Source organism: Pseudophryne corroboree, chromosome 1, assembly GCF_028390025.1.
Source record: "Pseudophryne corroboree isolate aPseCor3 chromosome 1, aPseCor3.hap2, whole genome shotgun sequence".
Taxonomy (NCBI): domain Eukaryota; kingdom Metazoa; phylum Chordata; class Amphibia; order Anura; family Myobatrachidae; genus Pseudophryne; species Pseudophryne corroboree.
Window position 1 is genome coordinate 208001111 of NC_086444.1, and position 10021 is coordinate 208011131.

A 10021-nucleotide genomic window follows, 5' to 3' on the forward strand; every position below is an offset into this window, starting at 1 on the left:
TGGATGAATAGTAGTTTTATAATTAGATGTTTCGTGGAACAGTGCTTTGATATTTGTTTATTTGCTATTTGTTTATCTTGTAGAGAATGATTAGTTATATAGTTCTTCTTGGTTTGGTCCTGGATGTTTTTCCTGGTTGATTAGTCCTTATTCCATTTGTGCCCCTTGGTTTTTCTTGGTTTAAGTCTGAATGTTTTTCCTGGTTGGTTAGTCCTTATTCCACTTGTGTCCCAAACAGGTTGTCCCATATCGTCACCGGGGTATTGCTACATGTGATATTACTGCACCTAGGGTTCATAAATGGTCTCCCATTTTATTACTTGCTAGGCCCAAACCTCTTCACTTCCGAGTTCGGGATGGGATCGGGTGATTTGTGGATGGTATGGCAGTATTTATTCACATGTTTGCAGCCTCGGTGGTGTGGGTAAAACCTGCTGGGCATTTTTGTGGCGTCGGTTAATCTCCCAAGAAACTGCTGAGTTCAAAGTCAATATTTAAGCCCTTTGGTGCTAGGGTTTGAATATTGTATATCCACTTTGTTTCCTCTCTGGACATAGTTTTGATGTAGTCTCCACCCCGCCAGGGTATTTTGACTTTCTTAATTGCTATAAAATTCAAGAGGCTTCCATCATGTTTATGGTTCTTTTTGAAATGGTCTGAAACACTGTGTGTCTCTACTTCGTTGTCAATATTTCTTAGATGTTCGCTTATCCTTGTTTTGAGGCTTCTTGTGGTTCGTCCTATATATTGTAGGTTGCATGGACAGGTTAGTAGATATATTACTCCTGTTGTGTCGCTGGTCATTTTTTCTTTTATCTTGAAAGTTTCTTTGGTTTCATTCGATATCAAGTTATTTACTGGTTTGGTGCTTCTCTGTTTGCATGTTTTGCATGCTTTACATCTTGTGCAGTGATAGAATCCTGGTGTGGTATCGTTTATCCAAGTTCTTTCTTTTTCCTTTTTGTCTTCAGGTAGAAAGCTGGATACTATTTCTTGCTTTATGTTTGGTGCTTTTCTGTAAATTACCCTTGGGCGATCTTGTATGTATTCTTTGATTTCCTCGTCACGTCTGAGTAGAGGCCAGTTTTTGTTAATTATTCTTTCAAAGTGTCTGTGCTGACTGTTGTAGTTGGTGATGAAGGTCACTTCTTTCGGTTCCTGGTTGTTTTTCTCTTTATATTTAAGGAGGTCTTCTCTTTTTGTTTCTTTTGCTGCTTCTATAGCTTTATGAACGGTATCTTTGTCGTAGTTTCTATCGAGAAATTTTTTTTCTAATGTCAAGATTTGTTCCTCAAAGATGGTGTTTTTGGAACAATTCCTCTTGAATCTTTTGAATTGTCCCCCAGGTATTCCTCTCAGCCAGTTCTTATGATGGTTGCTGGTATGTAGTTGTTGCAGTCCACGGACTTGATAAAAGTTTTTGTCTGTATTGTTCTGTTTTCAATGTAAATTGTTAAGTCCAGAAAATTGATTGTTTCGTAACTATGTGTTTCTGTAAATTCCAAATTTAGGTTGTTATGGTTAATATATTTTGTGAATTCCATGAGTTTGTTGAGTGGTCCCGTCCAGATGACTATGATATCGTCGATGTAGCGTTTCCAAAGTGCTATGTGTTCTAATAGGCTGTTATTTTTCCAAATGTAGTCTTCCTCCCACTGCGCCATAAATAGATTTGCGTAACTCGGTGCGAATTTTGTGCCCATAGCGGTCCCACGGACCTGTCTGTAGTGGGTCTTGTTGTACCAAAATATGTTGTGGTCGAGAATGAATTGGATACCTTCTATCACGAAGTTTATCTGTTCTTCCGGTAGATCTGGCTGGTTTCCTAAGATTTGCGTGATGGCCTTGCATCCATTCTGATGATCTATACATGTGTATAATGATTTTACGTCGTAGGTTACTAGGATGTAGTTGTCCTCCCATTCTATTTCATCCAGTAATTTCAATATTTGAGTGGTATCTCTGAGGTAGCTTTTCTGTGTGGTTACTGTTCCTTGTAATATGTTATCTATGTATTCTGATAAATGGGTGGTGAGTGATCCGATTCCTGGTACTATGGGTCGTCCTGGTGGGTTAGTAATATCCTTATGAATTTTTGGTAAAAAATAGAAGACTGGCATTCTTGGATTTGTTTGTTGAAGGAATGTTTTTTCTTTTTTCTTTTTTGTTTAGGATTCCTTTTTTAAACCTAGAAACAAAGCAATGGTGGGATAGCAACACACTGAAGAAATACATTGAGCACCGCATTGTACCCAGGGGTTTAAGACTTTTCAAATACCCCACCTTCATTCCACACGAGCAAAACCTACAAGAAAAATGGGACATGGCCCTAGACCAATGCTCCTTCAAATTGATGGAGCTTATCATTGAAGATAGGGAAAAATCTATGGAAAAATTCAGAAAAGAAATCACATACATTAAAACAAAGTTAGAACCTTTAGAACACATGGAGGACTACAAGACCCTAGAAAATACCACAAGAAACAAACTACACAAACTAGAAAATTAAGTTATATCGATCAAGAAAAGGAAATTTAGAAGAGACAATAACAACTACCAAAATAAACAGAGAGATTGGGCAAAACATAGGAACACACAACAGCAATTCAATAGAGAGGCCGACGGGAATAGACAATCAAGAAATCACCAAAATTATCAAAATTATCAAAGCCACCAATATCCACAGAGGAGATACAACACGTATAACAGAAATTTTAGGACACAACACCATCAAGAACAGCAAAGAGGACCACAGAGGAATTAGAGATACTATGGAAACATGTCAGACAACTATAGGTCACCACTTATCAAAACAAACACCTAGGAATACAGCAGAAGGCAGAATCTATCAACCATACAACAGAGCACAGTTCAGCTATACAGATGAACCACAATACGACAAAATAAGAGAAAATTACAGAAAAGGAATGACTGAAGCAATCAAACAAGAAGAACAGAATACCAAAGAATTACTAGAGAAACTCTCACGAAAGGAAAGAAATGACCCAGAAGAAAATTTGGAGGTTTTTTTAGAGGTAATACAGGAAGAAGAATTCCTACCAGACTCAATAAAGAAAGCAGATCAAACCAAAATAAGTCTGACAAAAAGAAAGTGTCTAGACACAGAATCATCAGAAGAGGAACAAGAGGAGGAAAAACCAAAAGAGAAACAAAGAAAAACAAACACAGAAAAATCTACGAAGAAGAAGAAGAAAAATCCTTAGGCATTTACAACATAAGCAAACACAAACTTACCTATACACAGAGAAGCCTCCTAAGGAAAGGATTAAAATTTGCACCATCTAACAAATTAAACAGATTTTAATCATTCATAGATTTACATTGTTTTATGAGGAAGTTAACCCTGAAAAAATTCTTCAAAAGAAACAAGAAAGATCAAGGTGAGCCGAGCATAGGCGAAGAAAACACAGATAGGTACAAACACACTAACTTGAAAGAAAAATCGAAATTCTATCCAAAACATATTAAAGGACCCTTTCTCGAAGCATTCGAAAAGTGTGTGGAACGGGATCTCGAAAACCTCAATATCAACCCACCTAGGAACAAACAAACCATCAATCTCACAAACGAAGAAAGAAAAGGACTTAGAGAACTGAAAGAAAACAAACAGATAGTAATAAAACCTGCAGACAAGGGAGGAGGAATTGTGATTTTGGACAAAGAAAAATATCACCAGGAAGCAATGAGACTCCTAGCTGACAAAGACACTTATGAAGAACTCCCAAACAACCCAATTGAATTATACAAAAAAGAATATGGAACACTGATAAAGAAAGGAAGCACAAAAGGAATCCTAAACAAAAAAGAAAAAACATTCCTTCAACAAACAAATCCAAGAATGCCAGTCTTCTATTTTTTACCAAAAATTCATAAGGATATTACTAACCCACCAGGACGACCCATAGTATCAGGAATCGGATCACTCACCACCCATTTATCAGAATACATAGATAACATATTACAAGGAACAGTAACCACACAGAAAAGCTACCTCAGAGATACCACTCAAATATTGAAATTACTGGATGAAATAGAATGGGAGGACAACTACATCCTAGTAACCTACGACATAATATCATTATACACATGTATAGATCATCAGAATGGATGCAAGGCCATCACGCAAATCTTAGGAAACCAGCCAGATCTACCGGAAGAACAGATAAACTTCGTGATAGAAGGTATCCAATTCATTCTCGACCACAACATATTTTGGTACAACAAGACCCACTACAGACAGGTCCGTGGGACCGCTATCGGCACAAAATTCGCACCGAGTTACGCAAATCTATTTATGGCGCAGTGGGAGGAAGACTACATTTGGAAAAATAACAGCCTATTAGAACACATAGCACATTGGAAACGCTACATCGACGATATCATAGTCATCTGGACGGGACCACTCAACAAACTCATGGAATTCACAAAATATATTAACCATAACAACCTAAATTTGGAATTTACAGAAACACATAGTTACGAAACAATCAATTTTCTGGACTTAACAATTTACATTGAAAACAGAACAATACAGACAAAAACTTTTATCAAGTCCGTGGACTGCAACAACTACATACCAGCAACCAGCAACCATCATAAGAACTGGCTGAGAGGAATACCTGGGGGACAATTCAAAAGATTCAAGAGGAATTGTTCCAAAAACACCATCTTTGAGGAACAAATCTTGACATTAGAAGAAAAATTTCTCGATAGAAACTACGACAAAGATACCGTTCATAAAGCTATAGAAGCAGCAAAAGAAACAAAAAGAGAAGACCTCCTTAAATATAAAGAGAAAAACAACCAGGAACCGAAAGAAGTGACCTTCATCACCAACTACAACAGTCAGCACAGACACTTTGAAAGAATAATTTACAAAAACTGGCCTCTACTCAGACGTGACGAGGAAATCAAAGAATACATACAAGATCGCCCAAGGGTAATTTACAGAAAAGCACCAAACATAAAGCAAGAAATAGTATCTAGCTTTCTACCTGAAGACAAAAAGGAAAAAGAAAGAACTTGGATAAACGATACCACACCAGGATTCTATCACTGCACAAGATGTAAAGCATGCAAAACATGCAAACAGAGACGCACCAAACCAGTAAATAACTTGATATCAAATGAAACCAAAGAAACTTTCAAGATAAAAGAAAAAATGACCTGCGACACAACAGGAGTAATATATCTACTAACCTGTCCATGCAACCTACAATATATAGGACGAACCACAAGAAGCCTCAAAACAAGGATAAGCGAACATCTAAGAAATATTGACAACGAAGTAGAGACACACAGTGTTTCAGACCATTTCAAAAAGAACCATAAACATGATGGAAGCCTCTTGAATTTTATAGCAATTAAGAAAGTCAAAATACCCTGGCGGGGTGGAGACTACATCAAAACTATGTCCAGAGAGGAAACAAAGTGGATATACAATATGCAAACCCTAGCACCAAAGGGCTTAAATATTGACTTTGAACTCAGCAGTTTCTTGGGAGATTAACCGACGCCACAAAAATGCCCAGCAAGTTCTACCCACACCACCGAGGCTGCAAACATGTGAATAAATACTGCCATACCATCCACAAATCACCCGATCCCATCCCGAACTCGGAAGTGAAGAGGTTTGGGCCTAGCAAGTAATAAAATGGGAGACCATTTATGAACCCTAGGTGCAGTAATATCACATGTAGCAATACCCGGTGACGATATGGGACAACCTGTTTGGGACACAAGTGGAATAAGGACTAACCAACCAGGAAAAACATTCAGACTTAAACCAAGAAAAACCAAGGGGCACAAATGGAATAAGGACTAATCAACCAGGAAAAACATCCAGGACCAAACCAAGAAGAACTATATAACTAATCATTCTCTACAAGATAAACAAATAGCAAATAAACAAATATCAAAGCACTGTTCCACGAAACATCTAATTATAAAACTACTATTCATCCACCTACTTATTAATTTTTCTAACTGCATGCTAATTAAATTCTCAACATCTTTAAACATCCTTCTCCATATCCACAACAATTGCCCAAACAACAATTATACTCTATCAAAATACCTCTGGGAAGAGGAAAAATAACAACTCTATACAAGGGCTTCCTAGATACCATACCTCAATATGCATCATAAACCTGTTATAAATAATACTAATACTGTAGATTGTTCTCTGTGATGCCACTGTACTGTCCGTCTAGACATCTAACTATAAACTGCTTTTTCCTATCTGCACAAAGTAACATTTAGTTATCTCTCTCTAGCTTATTTTAATATATTTTTTATTTTTTATATTCTTATCTACATATAATTTCAACTTATATATATATTATATATTTTTTCTCCTTCTTCCTCCATCCTTTCCCTTATATAAAAGCTGTCTATATAGTGAGTACATTCCGATTGCAAACTCCTCTGTGGAAAATAATAGCAACTTCACATAAAGGTGTACTAGACACTATGTTTCAGAAAAGTAGAATGTATCAGACACCTGCATTCCGTCTTCTGATGTAACAAAGTATTATTTATGAAAAGATGAAGACAGAAATAGACTATCACTATTGCTAAATAAACTAAAAATAGGACTTTAAACAAAAAGCCGTTTTAAAACAAAAATGCTATTTGCTCTGATTGAAAGGAAACCTCACGGACCAATTACAACAGACTTAATACTATTTAAGAGAGCCCGAGGCACACGTCATCACATTGTCCCTGACGAAGCACGGCACCATTGGCCGAGTGAAACGCGTTGGACCACGCCCTCTTCTTTCACCCGAACCCGGAGATCCCGACTTCCTGGAAGACGCCGGCAAGAAAACACCAAGAGAACCGGGGTTACAGGTGTCTGTAACAAACCGCGGCTACGGAGAAAGACACCTGCAGCACCATTGGACACGCACGGACTTCCCAGCCCTGTACAGGGTGAAGACACGTAAGCGATCAATAATAACTTTTATCACCTGAAAACGAAATACTGTTACTCCAACCTGCAATCACGGATTATCAGGAACCTACTAAAAACCGGACCTTTTTGCGGACACAATCTGCCCTGCCGGAACTTACACATAACAATCCACCAATACCATAAAGAGCAGGAGACCGGTCTCCATAATTTTTTAGAATTGTATACAAAGTGTTATTCATTACATGTTTAATACCAATGTATTTTAGCTTTTTATTTTATTATATGTCATTTCAAATTCTCACTGTTTTCTAGTAATACAAAGAGCGCGCTAAAGCAATAAGGTTCAAATCAATATTGTCAAAAAAATTTTTTTTAAAGAATTATTACCATAATAAACAAGCTGATATCTAGACACATCCCATTGCCTCCGTATATATCCATTACACCCATATACACACTGTGCATAACTATACACACCTCAATTTGACAATAAGACTTTTGCTATATATATTTTTTGCAGAAAACTGTGTTCTATTGTAAATAAACCACTATTTCTGAGTATTAACCAGTAGCGCCAAAGGTTGGTCACCCTCCCCCTAGACCACGTAGCAGAGAGTCTGTTGCCAGCAGAAGCTCTCTGAAAATAAAAAAACCTAACTAAAATACTTTCTTATTAGCAAGCTCAGGAGAGCTCACTAAAAGCACCCAGCTCTGGCCGGGCACAGATTCTAACTGAGGCCTGGAGGAGGGGCATAGAGGGAGGAGCCAGTGCACACCAGGTAGTACTAAATCTTTCTTTAGAGTGCCCAGTCTCCTGCGGAGCCGTCTATTCCCCATGGTCCTTACGGAGTCCCCAGCATCCACTAGGACGTTAGAGAAATTAATGTTTCTATTGAATCCCAATTAAATTCTGATCTACAGAAATGTGAATACCTCAGTATTGCACTAGATGAGTCTTGTGATGTACAGGACAAATCTCAGTTGGCAATATTTGTACGGACTGTGTCAAAGGATTGTATAATCAAGGAAGAACTCCTAGATATCTTTCGATTAAAAGACCGGACCCGGGGCATTGATGTGAAAGAAACACTGATGGAGGTGTTTGCCAAATCAAATTTGCCTTTATCAAAACTCACAGCGATTGCAACTGATGGGGCACCATCCATGATTGGGTCAGTAAATGGCCAGGGCCGTCTTTTCATATGGGCTCAATGGGCTCTTGCCCAAGGGCCCCAGGAGTATAAGGGCCATAGGCTGATAGCTGAGGGTCCCCTTTTTCCAGGGGTACCAGATTATTTTAAATTGGCCCTGGGGAACTGGAGATATCCAACTTGAAAGCAGTGGTCCCCATCCAAGCCTGTTAATTGCTCTTCCCAGCCAGATATCTTGGATTCTGTCTGACTTAGAGTTTCTCTGAGGGTATACTCCAAAAGCTGTGACTCTCCCCTTTTGGTGGAAACTGTCAGCTTGTCTCTACTATGCCCAGAACCAGAGATATCAGCCTTCCAGCAGCTGGTCACTGCTCCAGCTCCTCACGCCTAATATGCAGTTTTAGATTTTCATTGGTGAATTGCTCTGACTCCTGACCTCTGATCCCCAAGTCCCCAGAACCTCCTGAAAGGTGGGACTCTCTATTTTTTTTATCCCATTCAAAGCTAAGAAATATATTTTCAGGAACTAGAGATTTCTGCAGTCAAGCAAGCTGTCCTCCCACCAGAAAATTATAAATATTAAGTCCACTCCACTATCCACCCCTCCCCTACATATTAAATACCCCCTACCACCCTGGAAGTCATGTACCAGGGCTTCTTCATTCAGCCCAATGCCCCCTTCTACAGTTTAGACCCATCTGTGCAGTAAAGGAGTAATTAGCAGAAATTACTGCTCCAGGTCCTACATGCTGAGTGGAAGATAGAACACCCCCTACCACCTGTGGGACATCAAAGTTGCCGCTGATAGCACCCCCCACCCCTACCGCTGGAGGATGCGTAGGGGGCCCAGTGCATTGCTGTGCCCAGGGGCCTACACTGCTGTTAAGACGGCCCTGTAAATGGCCTTGTGGGCCTGTGCCGGGCTGATGATCAGTTTCCTGACTTCTGGACGTTTCACTGCATCATCCATCAGGAGCAACTGGTGTCTAAAAAGTTACAGATGGATCACGTAATGAATCCTGTCCTTAAAATAGTAAATTATATTCGCACACATGCTCTTAACCACAGACAATTCAGGAATCTCATTGCTGAGCTCGACCAAGGTTTGTCAGGTGATCTGCCGTTTCACTGTACTGTAAGGTGGCTTTCAAAAGGTAAAGTGTTATCACGTTTTTTTGAACTTTTAAATCCTGTGCAGATTTTTATGGAAGCAAAAGGAAAAGAATACCCTGAACTCTCAGACCCACAATGGGTTTTAGATCTGGCGTTTCTGGTGGACATGCTGCAGCATCTGGACAGGCTCAATCTGGATCTTCAAGGGAAATTCAAGATACTGCCTGACTTCGTGCAAAGTATCAGTGGCGTAACTACTGCCCCCGCAGCCCTCGCGGTGGCTTGGGGGCGAAGGGCTGCGGGGGCGCCACTGATTTACAGCAGACTGACATGCGGACGAGCGTCCGCATGTCAGTCTGCGGTCTGCTTCCCTCCGCCGCTTTTTGGAGGGACACGGAGGGACAGCTCGCCTCTCCTGTGTCCCTCCTGCTGCATCATCTCCGGCGGCCGCTGGTCTAATAGGGGGAAGTGCCGTCCGTGAGCTCTAATTGGCTCACGAACCGGCACTTCCCCCTGTTAGACCCGCGGCCGCCGGAGATGATGCAGCAGGAGGGACACAGGAGAGGCGAGCTGTCCCTCCAAAAAGCGGCGGGGGGGGGGAGGCGGAAGAAATATCTGGCACTGGGGGCATATATGGCACTGGGGGGAATATCTGGCACTGGGGCATATATGGCACTGGGGCATATATGGCACTGGGGGGGAATATCTGGCACTGGTGGCATATATGGCACTGGGGGGGAATATCTGGCACTGGGGGCATATATGGCACTGGGGGGGAATATCTGGCACTGGGGGCATATATGGCACGTGGGGGGGGGGG

At 40.4% G+C, this 10021-nt stretch overlaps 2 pseudogenes; one reads left to right on the top strand and one right to left on the bottom strand.

The window, feature by feature from the left end:
• Positions 1 to 275: 275 nt before the first annotated feature.
• LOC134946809 (5S ribosomal RNA) lies at positions 276 to 394 on the bottom strand (annotated as a pseudogene).
• Positions 395 to 5592: 5198 nt separating this feature from the next.
• On the top strand, positions 5593 to 5711 carry LOC134946820 (5S ribosomal RNA; annotated as a pseudogene).
• Positions 5712 to 10021: the final 4310 nt, after the last annotated feature.